The 10621-nt window shown below is 29.5% G+C and overlaps 1 long non-coding RNA gene across 3 annotated transcripts; it reads left to right on the forward strand.

The window, feature by feature from the left end:
- Positions 1–1518: 1518 nt before the first annotated feature.
- Positions 1519–8081, forward strand: LOC126686140 (uncharacterized). Of its 3 annotated transcripts, none has more exons than XR_008790903.1 (5): positions 1519–1703; positions 1781–1934; positions 5080–6843; positions 6964–7822; positions 7910–8081. It is a non-coding gene; the product is annotated as an uncharacterized LOC126686140 (long non-coding RNA). The 3 variants fall into 3 exon arrangements; XR_007643794.2 differs by having other exon boundaries at positions 1523–1703; positions 6964–7046; positions 7581–8081; XR_008790902.1 differs by having other exon boundaries at positions 1523–1703; positions 6964–8081.
- The last annotated feature ends 2540 nt before the right edge of the window (positions 8082–10621 follow it).

Consider the following 10621-nt stretch of genomic DNA (forward strand, 5'->3'; position numbering starts at 1 on the left):
TTTTACCATTAAACCTTTTTTTTTCATAAAATGAATAGGGAGTCTAATCCAAAAGAGAAAATTGGAGGTCAAATATATATTTATGGATCTGTTCAAGATCTTGAACATTTTGTAAAGGGATTTGAAATGTTGATTAGGTGATGAAAGAAGTTGTCAGTATTAAAAGGTATAATTACCAAATTTATAAACTTCATAAGAACCGTCAAAAATTATAATACAAGATCGTGCCAAAATTTGTAAACAAGATTATGCCGAGATTTGTGATATAAGATCTCGTCTAATAAACAGTTAAAAAAACTCATATCAATAAGTATTGAAAAAATTAATTTAGATGTTAGTGTTAATTGTTGGCTTAAATATTGCTCCAAAAATTACCAACTTTCGCGTGTTTTTGATATTTAACACGAACATTTAATTTTGACATATAAATACATAAAATAACAATTTTTTACATATATAACACGGGCACCATTTTTGACATAAAACGGCACCATTTTTGACCTAAAATGGCACCATTTTTCACCTAAAACGGAAATTTGGTTATATAAAAAAATTGATAGTTCGTGTATTTATATGCCAAAATTAAAAGTTCGTGTCAAATACTAAAAACACGCGAAAGTTGATGATTTTATGTGCATTTAACTTTAATATTTTATCTCAATACAAGATAATTAGTCCATCTTCTATATCTGAATTATTTATTGATTAGAAGAAATCATGTACAATTTTTCTTCTCTAATTCGTACTGTAAATGGACAGAAATGAATAACCTAATCAAATGGTAACATTTTGGAATTAGAGCTTCTGATTTGATTTATAATGGAGTGCCATTGTGTATTTCGGAAATGGCATATAATCCGATATATAATAAAATTTTAGGCAAAATACTTAAAAAAAAACCCATCTTTGACTTTGTTTTCAATTGCACCACCACGTAGGAGAATTTTCAATTACACTCTATTTAGGGTTTTCAGTTTTCGTCTGTACCCCAATTGACTAAAATGACCTCTTTTTATTTAGAAAAAAGTTTAAATTAATCCTTCATATACTAATTTATTTGTTTTTTTTAAAATGGAAAAAATAATGATACAATCCCTCTATTTAGTTGGTTTTAATAATTTTATCATTAAATTAATTAAATTTTCAATTTTTATTTTATTTTGGGGTACAGATGAAAACTGAAAACCCTAAATAAGGTGCAATTGAGAATTCTCCTAGGTGGTGGTGGAATTGAAAAAAAAATTAAAAGTGCGGGAGTTTTCAGTATTTTTGCCTAAAATCTTATAGACCAATAAATAAAATCATCAGAGACCATCTTAATTTGAATCCATTAATTAATTCTATTAAAACTGTTATTACTCGTTTTATTTTGTTAAAACTGTTTATCACAATGATCTTATGATCAACCTTCTCATTATATTAAACTTAAAACTGTTTATCACAATGATCTTATGATCAACCTTCCAACTATATTAAACCTAAAACTCGTCACAATTATCTAATGTTAACCATTTTCTGCTACTCAAATATTTTCTGCTGTAACTATTTCAGTATATCTATATAATGTTGAATGGTGATGTAAACCAGAATCTTCAAAAATACCAACTTATCTTATGAATTTGAAGAAAAACAAAAATTGCGAAAAAGTTATTAATTTATTGCTTGATAAATTTCAGGCGCCTCTAGAATTCGTCTACTTCTCCGTAAGTAGATACTCATGAAGTTTTATTTGTTATACAGAGATTATATAGTTTAACCATGTGAATTTCTTGTGCTGCAGAGGTGGCTTGCTGGACGATTACTGGAGAGAGACGACCTGCAAGGAATAAGGTTATATTTGAAAACCATTTTACGCCAAGATAAGGAAACAAAACACCGGAGAGGTTAGAATGTCCGGTGACACTCTTCTTATGCAAGATGCTGCGGGAGAGAAGGTATTGTGGTTCTGTTTAAGTACTTATTGCTAGCGAGTTGCACGGAAACGGAATACGAAACTGAAATGACGAAACGAATTTTTTTAAAATATAAAAAACGAAAACGTGGGAGGAAATGTATAAATGGTGTAAATATAGAAATATATTTATAAAATTATGTGATATATATATATTAAATTTTATTTTCATATAAATATACTATTATAACAATTAATAAGATAAAATTATTTGGATATATAGTAAATATAGCACATCTATAAGGTCTATAAAATAATATTTTCCTTCAAACTAGGGAAAAGGGTCATTTATACTCCTATGGTTCGACTCAAGGATCAAGTGACCCCTTAACGTCTAAAAAGGTTCAAATATGCCTCTAACGTCTTAAAAAGTGAACATTCAGACCCTCCGATGCTGACAACTAGACCCCCAACGTCTCATTTATAAGTTAAAATAGGGGTTTGATTGTTCACTTTACAAGACGTTAGGGGCATATTTGAACCTTTTCGGACGTTAAGGGCTCATTTGATCTTGTAGACGAACCACAAAGGTATAAATGACCCTTTCCCTTCAAACTAAGATTGTAGGAGTTCCCACTTACTCTAATCGTGTTAGCCATTAATAGGATTTACCACCCAACACACACAATTTATAAAAAGTATAAATTTAATCCTTATATTCCATATAGATTTTAGAATTAATGTCAAAAAAAATCACGAATTTTATACGTTTTCTCATTTTAATGACGTAATTTAAATTTTCTAATTTTCATGCATGAACTACCACTTTTTCTCAAATTCATGCATGATGCTGAGGTGTCACTCGTTCATTGGTGTAAAATGACCTCCACCTCAGCGAATTACACGAATGGAGCCATGATACCTCAGTACCGTGCATGAATTTGAGAAAAAGTAATTCGTGCATGAAAATGAAAAAATTTAAATTATGTGATTAAAATGAAAAAACATATAAAATTGGTGAATTTTTATGACATTAACTCTAGATTTTACTTAACACATTTAAACCACTTTCTTAATTTATCTTTTTTTAGAAGTATAATTCTATTAACATTTTATCTTAAATGAAAAATTAAATTAACAACTTAACTTATATATTAATAATACTATATTTTAATAAGTTAAAAATTATCATTATAAAAATCACATAAATTAAATATTTTAATTATACTTTATTAATATATTTAATCGATATTTTCATCATTTATGAATTAAATTTCTTTAACTTTATTATTTATCCAAAATATAGCTAATTAAATTTATCAATTAGAAATAAAATAAAATAAAATGCAAGGTCTTAAAAAATTAAAAAATTTACTATATACAAACCATTTATATCCTAGTAGGAAGTGATAATATATTTTTATATATAAATTATATTTTGAGAAAAAAATCTAATTACTGTATAAAAAAATCTAATTTATAGCATAATAAAAAGATTATTTTTTAGTTAAAATTTAATATATTCACTAGATAGAATTCAAGTTCATCACATGGATAGTACTATTATATATTAAAAAGGATTAAATTAAATAATAGTCTAAACAACTAAAAATTAACTTGCAATTAACAAAAAGATTAAAGTTGTAATTCTACCTTAAATTTGGTATGGCTGATGTTACATGAACAACCTATCAATGGCTGACACATTAACAAGTTGTAGGACCTCCTACAGTTTTAGAATTTTGTTCAATTCTATAATTAAAAAGTCTATAATTTGAATATGCAGTAAATTACTAAATTCCATAAGTAAAAAATCTATGAATAATTGATTAAGTTCTTTTATTTATAGTAATTTTTTAAAGATTATTTTTACTATTTAAAAATTTTGTATATAGTAAGCGGGATTTTCTTTAGAAAATGACTTTCCAACTTTTAATATTTACATAAATGGGTCTGAAACGTTTCCGAAAAATTTCTGAGAGTTTTCGAAACGGAATCATTTCCAGAACAGAAAAACTCGCCCTACATAAGATTTTCGTGCATCCTAACAAAGGAACCATTACCAAGTACTCTAATATTATTATTTTAGAGTTCTATTGTAATGATTTTGAATCAACTATATTGATTTCATCGTAATATATCTTTCATTTTTAGTACAGAAGATTTATTAATTTTATAAAACTAAAAAAATTTATTAAGGGGGTGTTTGATAACCCAACTTATTACTTAAATTAATATATTAAGCACTTAATTGTTTTAAGTTGGTTTGATAACTCAAAAAAGTTCAACTTAACTTATTCAGTTAAGTCAAAAACCACTTAAAATAATAAGTCAAAAATTTTGACTTATTTTTTTTTACTGAAAACATTAAGTTATTAAATATTAGTTTTATCATTCAATAAACTTTATATTTTTATTATTTTCAATTATTAGTCATGAATAAAAATATTTTATCTCATTTTTTTTATTATCACTAATTATACTTAAATTAGCACTTAAAATTGCAAATTACTATATTTTTCATCATGAATATTTTATTCTCCATCTTTATTTTGTTTTTATAGTCTATATGTCATTATTTAATATATCCGCTTTTAAAATTTTATTTAGACTTCCTTTTGTAACACACAACAATGATTATCAGATTTAAACGGTTTTTTAGAGTTTTAAAAGGTATTTTATTTATGGACCGATTTTCAAATTAAAGGGGAGATTCGTTATATCTTAAAAACTCATTATCAATATAAGCAACTAAAATTTATGATTTTTATTTGTAATATGTGTATTGTTCATAATATTTGTTAAATATTTTATTTATATTTTAAAAATTATTTGTATTTAGTAATTTATTTTTAAAATAGTTAATCTTTAAAGATTTATGTATAAATATAATAATTTCAATAATATTCAGTAGTTACAGACTTGCAGTTATCAAACAGACTTATTTAATTCAGCACTTAAAAAAATCAGCAATTATTATTTTCAGCACTTAAAATTCAGCACTTAATTTTCAGTACTTAATTTTCAGTTTTATCAAACGCCACCTAAATCTTTTCTGCAAATGTCAGACAACTGAAAATATTACTTTTGCAACTGGTATTAAGATGGCGTGACCATTTCCATATTATGCATTAATGTCCTATACTTATGAATTCCTTCTATTCATAATTTATTTCACCTAAATGTAGGTTGGAAAATTTATACATCTCGTAGCAATATTCCACTTACTCCAACTAAAGTCACACTCTGAAAGAAGAAAAAATTCACATCCATTTTTCTCTTTTACTAATTATTTGCAGCAAATAGAAAAATAAGTTGGGAGGAAGATTACTTTTCCATAATAAATTTTCAGGCTCATGCCTCAAAAAAATTGAATATCCGGTCAGGATGGATAAATAAAGCTTACGTGACGAAGCTCGATTTCTCCTCTCATATTCTCTTTTGTCACTCTTGACTCGTAACTTGGATCTATCTTTGAATTTCGGTCTATAATTGAAAATATGGAACCCGCCGCACTTCTTGCCTTGGAGGAATCTGGAGTTAAGGAGCTCGATTGTGAAATTCCTACAGCAGCCATGCTTAAAGCAAGGAATACCTGCAAACCAAAATGATAGGCCAACATTAGTGAAACATTCTACCATTTCGAACATCTTTCTAGAAAATATCTTGACAAAGAAACATAAATGCTCACTTGAAAAACATCTGCGAAAGATGTCTTCTCGTGCTTGACAAGTTGGACTCCTACATAGAAACTAGTTGCATATACAGAAAATAACATGAAAAAGGATATTCCGAATCCTGTTCCACTTATGACACCTTGTCTGATTCCTTCCTTAAGAAGGCATTTCCACTTGTTTTTATATAGTTGCATGACCTTCTCTTCTGCATAGAAAAAAGATGCGGGTGGAAACATAAACATAGTTGCTTCTTTCTTTGTAGAAGAAAAGGCATGCAATTGTACAAAAACAAATGTGAAGGCCTTCTTAAGGCAAAAATCAAGGCAAGGTCTCATAAGTTGAACATGATTCAGAATATCCTTTTTCATGCTATTTTCTGTATATGCAACCAGTTTCTATGTAGGAGCTCAACTCGTCAAGCAAGGGAAGACATTTTTCTCATATGTTTTTCAAGTGAGCATTTATGTTTCTTTGTCAAGCTTTTTTTAGAATGATATTCTAAATGGTAGAATGGTTCAATAATGTTGACCTATCGTTTTGGTTGGCATGTATTCTTTTGCTTTAACCATGGCTGCTGTAGAAATTTCACAGTCGAGCTCCTTAGCTCTTGATTCCTCCAAGACTAAATGTGCGGTGGATTCATATTTTCAATTATAGATCAAAATTCAAAGATAGATCCAAGTGACGAGTCAGGAACGATAATAGAAAATTTGAGAGGAGACATCGATCTTTGTCATGTAAAGCTTTGTTTGTCCATTCAGGCTGTATATTCAATTTTTATGAGACCTGAATTTGGAAATCCAATTTGGAAAGGTAATTTTCCTCCCAACTTGTTTTTCAATTTATTGAAATAGCTAACATAAGAGAAAGATGAATGATGATCTTTGGACTATACCAGCTACCCATGTTACTCTGCCTTCACGAGTTCTAAGGGCACACCAAGTGATTGAGCCTAAGAGAGACGAACGTCTGGAGATTGTTGAACCCTGACCACCCAAAAGAGAGGTGGTAGAAAGTTATCCATTTGAGACTTTAAATCGTCAGCGGCGGTGGAGGAGACGGGTCTGCACAACGCATCGGCTTCAAATTCACGCCTCAAGCACTCTTCCAACCTCCAATTAGCTCCAATTATAGTTTTGCTGATCGTTTACAAATTATGAAACTCTAATTCATATCTCGTTTCTTACGAGAGATTGGAGAGATAATCGCAGTTGCATCCATTTCAGCTACCGTGATTACTCGTTTGCAACACTTGAGATTTGCACAGTATTAGGGGTAAGTAATTTGTTCTTTATTTTGATTTCGATTTCTTTCAAATTGATGCACTAGCTGAAATGTGTTCATCGAATTTTATCATCATTTGATTCTGTTAGATGCATCTCATCTCATTGACAGTTGCAGGATTTCAACTACTATGCATCTAGATCAGCGGACCAGTCGACTCTTAAGGAAAACCGCAATGCTTTCTTTAGAATTCTGTAAACTCGTTTACTCTCAACATCAGTTCAAATGCTTTTTTGAATTTGGTTATAAATCGTGCACGTAGTATTACTTTCCTATTGTATATGCTCTTAAATGTATCTTTTTAATGTCTAACTTATTGTTATTTTAGCTCTTGTCAAGTGTTCTATCTTGCATAAGATTCCATTTTGATATTCTATTTTCATTTCTTGTGAAAAAATAGATTGGGCAGGTAATAAGGATACCAACTATAAAAATAGGCAACTTTCTTCGTCGTAGCCCAAATCATAAAATCATTTATATTAAATGGCATGAGTGAGATGTTATAGAAGTTTTATGCATCTGATCAATTTTGGAAAAAATAAACTTATGATGTCCTTAATTGGTGGTTGTTTCTGAGTTTTGCTTATGGTGTTTTCTTAATGTATTTTACGCATATTAATATCCAAAAATAAACCAAGAAAGTGACCCGAGAAATAAACCAAATTAAAGCAGTTTAGTTTTGGTTTAATTTTAGTTTATCTTTGGCGTCTTGATATTTTCCAATACAGGGCCTCTTCTAAGGCAAATGGAACCAATGTTTCAGCTTGTATTAATTATGTGATTCTAAATAATATCAAGTGAAACTGATTTTGCAAAAGGGAAAAGCAACAACGTGGAGCATAGAAATGATATGAACATGACAGAATGGGGTAAACCTCAGGCTCGAAATCTCTGTTTTCAGACATGTTATGGCGGTGGAGACGGAGCATACTACACTTCTACAAGGACTAGAAGGGCAAGCAGTGATAGGGTAAATAACGTTTTTGCTTCTCGGGTTGAGTGAGAATCTTTTTAAGTTTCGTCTTCTCATAATGATGTGATCATCATCATGCTTAAGGCGGTTATCGAGGAGAGCAAGGAAGCAGACAAAACAAAAGTCAAGCAACACATAGGATCTCAAGAGGAATTCATGATAAGGTTTACAAATAATATGTAGTTCATACCAAATAATATTAAATGCTAATTCTATTTGTTATCTTGAAACACCATTATATTTTAGAACATCTGTCACATAACCATTTCTATATGTACTCTTTTGTTTGCATTCAAATTGAATATTTTTGTTTATTATTTAGGGTCATTCATTCACAAGGAAGCTTGCTTCATATGGCAAGGTTGATAAAGTTTTTTTTTTGATGTTTTGTTGGTATTTTTTTAAGTGTTTAGATCTTGAGTATGCTCCTTGAAGTTCTTGATTATTCTGATAGGACTTTTTGATACTTCCCAAGTTGGCTAAAAAAAGTAACTTTAAGTGAGGGTAATTTGCTATGAACTATGGTCATGTGTTTTTTCTGAACTGGTATCTAACTCATGTACATATATGGATGGATGTATAACAAAGTTCATTATTAAAATTGTGGTGTAAGCTGTCGATAGTTTATTAAAGAGTGATTCTTATGTAATTCTTTGTTTTTATTTTTTTTCTATTTTAAAATTGGAAAGCAGGAACCTTTATTTTACTTGAGATTTCATGTAGCATTAGTTTTACTTATAAATTTATAATTATATTTGGGCTAATAAATTTATAGGTAGAGATTCTTTAATATCATTGATACTTCAAAAATATGATTTGTAACTCCACTACTCCAGGCTCATAAAATATTTTATTACTTTTCTTATCATTCAGCTTTTGGCTTAAATTTTCATTTATCTTTTTGTTCAGAACTTCTACTTTGGAGGTACTTCGGTTTATTTCTGCTACTTTTTGGTTTTAGTGATATTTTCCATTCATTTCCTGTTATTTATGTTTGACTCATTGTGATTCTTTGTCTGTCCATCACTGTATTTTTTGTGTATCTTTAGTGTATTTCAGTGTATTTTCAGTGTATTTTTAGATAATTTTTTATTTTTCAGTGTATCTTTAGAAGAGTACCTCTCATGAGACAGAGATCCGGCGAGTTGATGTTTTGCCGAAGTAGGCTGTTGAGCTTGAGACTGATTAGTATTACTATTGATTGAATTTGTAGTACCCTGATTAGTCTATAAATGTGTTTTTGGTTGAGATAAGAACCTTGACGCGGTGAAAACTATGAACTTAGAGACAGAAGGTAGCAGATCTTAATGTCGTTTTTGGATGTTATCGTTCATTGAATGTGTATTTCACCCCTAATAGTCTGCTAGATTTTATTTTTTCCTTATTCCTTGCGATGATTAGAATATGGAGTGTAGCTAGTAAATAAATTTGTACAATTTTTCATGGCCTGTTTGTTTTATATTGTCTGCAATTTATTAATTCTTGTAATTTGATGATGATAAATTTTATGCAGGATGTAAAGCCTTTGTCGAATGAGTTTGCCAATTCACTCGTACTTCATACCAACATATCAAATTGTTATATGTACTTCTTGGTTTTTTATATTTTTTTAATTAGATTAACACAATTATTTTCGATGAATCTTCACTTATTGAAATTATGATTTGTATTTTAGCGACAACAGGTAAAATAAACCACTTCCTAATGTTGGTTTAATTACATTATTATAATACAAGTTTGTTTCTCCCACTTTATGAATCGACAATGTAGCTCTAAAATGAAATAAATAAATGAAAAATAATGAAACAGTATTTTTATATAAATATAGAGTTTTAGAATCATCTTTGAAAACATAGAAATGAAATGCCGAAATATGAAACTTAAGATGTTTCTGACTTATTGTGTAATGCAGGATATTGTATTGATGTGAAATGTTGAAATTGTACAGGTCAAACATCTTTGATGCGCCAGTATGGGCCTATCCTAGTTGGTTAAGGCGTCTTCAAGTACATTCAAAGGTCGTGGATTCAATCCCCACCTCCATAACTAACTTCTAACAAATGAGACTCATGTAGTCGGATGCTACCAATAAAGTATCTTTGATGCCAAGGGCGGAATAGCTTTGAACGACAACTTTGCGAAAGTCATGTCTTAGTATGACAATGAGTGGGGCTACAATTCACGTGTTCTTGACTTGGTTGCTCACATTGCTGCCACCCTGTGAATTGAATAATGAAATTGTTGATGGATGATTTTTTTTATGTAATCGGTCAAAAGGTTTAGATGCAGATTTATGAATTTTGTTTAATAAACACTGAGTTGAGGTTTCTTATGTTTTTGTTAGTTTTTATTTATAAACTATTTATGGGTTTTAACCATATTTAGGTGTATTAGAGAAGAATTCCATCATTTTAACACAAAGTTCTTATAAGACTATTTACAGTTCATTTTGACCATATCTAGTTGTACTAGAGAAGAATTCCTCATCTATTGTGTTTTTTTAATCCATTTTTTATAAAAAAATCTGTAAAAATACTGAACTTAAAACACACTGTTAGCAAAAAGCCAACTCATAGTACTCGACAAGTCGAGGTCGAACCCACAAGGACTAGAGGTTTAAAGTGAGTGAAGTACGCTTTTGAAGTTCAATTCGGAAAGCAAGAAAAGAGATGGTTTTGATTAACACTACAACTAAACTCAAACAACTAATCGCTTAACAATTAAAGAAAAGCAACAACAAACAACTAGTTGAGAAATATGATTAAATACGATAATTAAAAACGCCTAAGGGTTGCC

Source organism: Mercurialis annua, linkage group LG6, assembly GCF_937616625.2.
Source record: "Mercurialis annua linkage group LG6, ddMerAnnu1.2, whole genome shotgun sequence".
In the NCBI taxonomy this organism is placed as follows: Eukaryota; Viridiplantae; Streptophyta; class Magnoliopsida; order Malpighiales; family Euphorbiaceae; genus Mercurialis; species Mercurialis annua.